The following is a 5,076-nucleotide window of genomic DNA, read 5'->3' as shown; positions in this document are numbered from 1 at the left end:
CGACGTCCAGGCAGTGACAAAAAACGTGATCAAATTACATTGCTCATCATAAGGTGTTTGTGAGACGCTCTTTGTATGTTTCCTCAATTAAGACCTGTTTTCCATTGGTGTATTTGAAAAAAGTGGTGAACCTGTTAAATTCACTACAAAACGTTAAGAAGATGAAAGTAATGTTTGAAGGAATATTATTTTTCTATCGACATGCCGGCGGGCGGGCACAGATAGAGAGTGATAAAGCAGCACCACCCGCGCGGGGCGTGCTGACGAAAAGGCAAGCGCTCCTCCTCTCATCGCGTCCTTATTAAGACAGAAAAAAGACGCTGTTGAATTTGACCTATTCGCAGTTCGAGCAGGTGCTTAACGCTGGAGAATATCACCACTTCGAAGTTCGAACTGCTGTTGAAACGGAGAGGTAAGTGTTTTTCGTTTGTTTTTATTCAAAACATGCCTCGAGTGCATTTGTTCATGGTTAGAGATAGTTGTGTGGAAAACACTATACAAAGTAGCACCATGGATGTGGGCCTACAACACTGGCCTAGCAAACATGTGCTCCTACATCGACATAATTGACGAGCTCCAGTTAAGCATTGAATAATTATAAAACGTCATGGTGCTTTTACTCATTTAAAGAACTAAACCGACGCGTATTTTCATCCGGTGGTCAGGTTTGCATTGAATGTGAGCACGAGGGACGCTAGCTTGTTGCGTTAGCTTTGCGGAGCTAACAGCTTGCACTTTTGTTATAGAACAACAGAATGCAAGTACCATGATAATTTCTGTCATTAATTTTTGTGTAAGACACGATGTTCACTGGTTAATTACATGATTCTTAAAGCAAAGGTTACTGTGAATGCAATTTTGGTAAGATTTTTGTAGTCACACTGCATAAATCTGTCTGTCTGTTGTTTAAACTTCAATATAAACTATTATGGTTGAAATCGTTAATTGGGATGGAGGGATTGATATTTTTTTAATTTATAATTTATTTTTCTTACACTGATATTGTTAAAACTCCATTTAGCCTATAGTATTAATAATTCTCAACACAAAACTGTCTTTTTTCTTTATAGAATAAACAATGCCTTCCCTGAGATGCAGGAAGTCCCCAAAGCAGGATACTATTGAACATGCAGTCAAGGGTCTGGACAAGACTGCAGAGTTAGAAGCGAAGTATATAAACTCATTTAAAGGTATGATGTTAACGCTTTTGCTAAGATATATTATTGTTTTCTGATAACCAAGCTGACATCGTTTTTTAAGGGTTATTTTACATTAAGAGTGTCTTGACCTTTTCTTTTGTCAGTTTCAAGTTATTTCAGTGAGCGTGAAACCTGATGGTAGGAGTTCTATCTAAATTAAGGCTGTACTTGATGACGCCCTCCGGCATTTTTATACCACAATAGACCGGTGAACAAGTCCGATATTGATAGTCTAGTGTAAAGCACGTTATACGTCACAGAGATCACGTGACGCGATCCAATATGACTGTGTATACAGTGTATGTCATTGTTATGAAACTAAATAATCTTAAAGTTTTTTTTTTACGTAACCAGGTGCCATTGACATTTGTACTTTCAGTCCTAATACATACTGGCTAATGCAATGCTGGAAAATGAATTTTGGCTGGTCTGTTCCTTTAAAATCATAAAGAAGGGCTCTGCTCTATCCCTCACAAGAAGCAATGTTTCAAACCACCCTACATTAGTATAGTGGCCCAAATGAATATGATGACTCCTTATTTGTGTGCTTAAAAATATGACGAAGCTATCTTGATTTCCCTGTTAACTAGGTCGAGGAGTATTTACCAAGGCCCCTTTCAGGAAAGACGACTTTATTCTTTATTATGGAGTACAGAGGAAAATTGATAGATTCTGATAAATCTCAACGCAGGAAGATGGATGGAAGAGGCACTGTCTTTTTGTTTGACTTCCGCCGGCAAGAAAAAACTTGGAGGTGAGGCAAAGATTGAGATGTTATCTTATTTTTGTTTTTATTTAAAAAAATAAACACATACTCATCCCATAAGTGTTAGGGGAAAAATCATTCTCTAAGCAAAAATGTATACCGTATTTTCGCACCCAAAAGACGCGCCGTGTCAAAGGGCGCAACACCTGTTGAGGCCGCTATTTCTGTCTTTGTAACATATACTGGACGCACCGCCTGACAAGACGATAGCACAGCTGCTGTTAGCATAGCATGAACTTGGCAGAGCTGCCCACACTGACACAGCCGATAGCAGCCTACTATGCCCCAATAACATGAGCAATCACCCCATTGTTGCAGCAGACGCCAAGTCTCTATTGACAATAGCTGACAATGGCTCAGGCCAATATTAGGTGCATTGGCAATAGCCTACAAAGCAACGTCAGGGGAGGGACTTGGCTGCTCACCACACACAAAAAATAAAAAACTCATCATACAAGCAAACAATGAAACATAGAAATAAGATTAACACAAACATGTATCTCTCATGCCATCAATATACCCAAAAAAAATGAAAATAATACAAAAGCCACTCAGCCTTAGCTAATTCAAGCAATGCATTCTGGGAGCAGAGACCCACAATCCCATAGCTGTTTAGAGAGATTTGCATGGCTGTTTAAAGAGATGTGCTGTTATGCTTTGGACTTTTTGTCTGTTGTCTAAACCTGGGACGTTTCTTGCTTGCAATAACATAAATGATAAGACAGACTAAAACATTGTGGACAGCTGCCCTTTGTCCAGCTTTTTCCAACACCATCACCCAAACATTATAGTCAGATGGTGTATTTGTCACGGTCGATTGTAAGCATGGACAACTCACTCTTTGCCCAGCAGGGTGTGCTAACATGCACTTCCAACAGCTCGTTGATGACAAGGGCTGATGGACGTGAGTGGTACTTTGTCCATTTAATGGACGCATCGACTGACAGGGCGCTTTGTTTGCTTATGACTGCGAAAATACGGTAATTACTTTTATTCATGCGTTGAATCTGTACAAATGAAAATATAGACCATGAAGTCTCAAAGACAAGCTGTTAATAGGGTCTGATTCCAATAGAAATTTCTTGTATGATTTGATTTAGAAGATTTAAAAATTGTGGATTTCCTATTTTTATGTTTTGTGTACACAAGATTGTCTCAAAGATTAATTTCTGACATTGATTGAATAATTGTTTTTTTTTTTTTTTAAATCTATTTTAAGTGTTGATGCCGCTCAAGAAGATGGCAGTCTGGGAAGACTGGTTAATGATGACCACATGCACCCCAACTGTAAAATGAAGAAGAAGACAACAGAGGACAGACCACACCTCTGTCTGTTTGCGCTCCGAGACATTGATGTTGGCGAAGAAATAACTTAAGACTATGGACCAGCTGGCCTTGGAGAACACAGGTTTGTAAGATGCATCTTTAAGTACAATAACAGAGCCCACTTGTGGTGTTCTGGTGATGTAGTTTCCAATTAGTTTGGCAATCTAATAAATGTATGTTGAGGTTTCTATGGAAGTTGAACATGCTGACTGACTGGGGGAGTTCTCCATTGTCCACTATCTGTAATTCAAATTTGTGGGTCTGAGTCAAAGTTTGGCTCTTCAGGAACAACGAACTGGTCAGGGAGTGACAGTATTACAAAGTTCTGCGTTACTCTTTTCTGGGCGGTGGCCCTGTTAGGCCATCATATGCCATATTGCAAATATCCCCATTGTGGGACTAATTAAGGACATCTTTATGTTGTGGTTTCCCTACCAGAACCAGCACCAACCCTGTATATTCATGATATAAAACACTGTTTCAATTTGATATTTAGCCTTTCTATACTGTAAAAATAGAAGACCCCAGGCTTTCCTGCGCCCCCTTGCCCAATTGGTGGTGTTCAGGAGACAACCTGGGACTGAAATATCAGTCACAACCAGTGTTGTTTTCGTCACTGATGACTATGACGAAAATACTTCGTTAACGCCCCTTTTTTAATGACGATGACAAGCTAAACGAGGTTCTTTTATGACGAAAACATGACGTGATGTACATGAATTTTTTTCGTTGACGAGACAAAATTGTTAGCATGTGGTTCATAAATTATTTTATGTTGCTTTTAGTGAAATAAAGCCACAACAGTTGCCCAACAAAATGTTTTGCTTCTCTGCTTATTTTGGAGCAGTGAGCATTGATTCCACTGTTGCCACTTTTTTCTGTTTGTAATGAAGAATCCTTTGTAGTCCATCCAAAAGTCTTTGTTATTGGGTGGAAACCTTGAATGCCTTGTTTTAACTCAAATGGACTTAAACCCATCCATCCATCCATCCGTTATCTGTACCGCTTCTCCTCACTAGGGTCGCGGGGGGTGTTGGAGCCGATCCCAGCTGTCTTCGGCAGTAGGCGAGGTACACCCTTGAATTGGTGTCCAGCCAATCGCAGGGCATACATAGACGAACAACCATCCACGCTCACACTCATGCCTAGGGGCAATTAGAGTGTCCAAGCAACTTGCCATGCATGTTTTAAGAATATGGGAGGAAACCGAATTACCCAGAGGAAACCCACGCAGGAAGGCCGGAGCCAGAATCGTACCTACGACCTCAATATTGTGAGGCCATCCTGCTAACCAGTTGGGCCACCGTGCCGCTTGGACTAAAACCTTTGTGAATAAATTGACGAAAACTAGGGTAAAACTTTTTTTGCGTTTCCGTCGATTAAAACTGGACTAAAACCCTTTTTTTAGTTTTCGTTGACTAAAACTGGACTAAAACTATAACGAATTGGGATGACTAAATGTGATGTAAACAAATCAGCACTTTGTCCAAATGACTTGGACAAAATCTAAAATGCCTGCCAAAAACAACACTGGTCACAACACGTGTCTACAGAAGATTAATTGGCATGGGCGAAATTAATTAGTTTTATTTCATTCATGAGCTTATGTTTTGTTTTGGGTGGCTAAGGCTTAAAATGTGTAAAAATCTAATCCAACCTCAAATATAATTAATTCAATAAATTTATGATGCTACTAAAACATCGAAGCAGCCTCCTCCAGGCTTTACAGACTCAGAAATGGAGGTATGCGTATCGTGTACTCATCCTGTCGTGTCTCGAGATGTT

General features: G+C 39.8%; 1 long non-coding RNA gene across 1 annotated transcript; it reads left to right on the top strand.

The window, feature by feature from the left end:
* Window positions 1-276: 276 nt before the first annotated feature.
* Window positions 277-3,363, top strand: LOC148315570 (uncharacterized). Its single transcript, XR_015840803.1, has 4 exons — window positions 277-412; window positions 1,071-1,190; window positions 1,790-1,953; window positions 3,185-3,363. It is a non-coding gene; the product is annotated as an uncharacterized LOC148315570 (long non-coding RNA).
* The last annotated feature ends 1,713 nt before the right edge of the window (window positions 3,364-5,076 follow it).

The sequence above is a fragment of the Idiotropiscis lumnitzeri genome, unplaced genomic scaffold, assembly GCF_059441095.1.
Source record: "Idiotropiscis lumnitzeri isolate Australia: NSW breed Sydney's pygmy pipehorse unplaced genomic scaffold, RoL_Ilum_1.0 HiC_scaffold_95, whole genome shotgun sequence".
NCBI classification, from domain to species: Eukaryota; Metazoa; Chordata; class Actinopteri; order Syngnathiformes; family Syngnathidae; genus Idiotropiscis; species Idiotropiscis lumnitzeri.
Note: the sequence above shows the minus strand (reverse complement) of the source record. Positions and strands in the feature narration are given on the sequence as shown.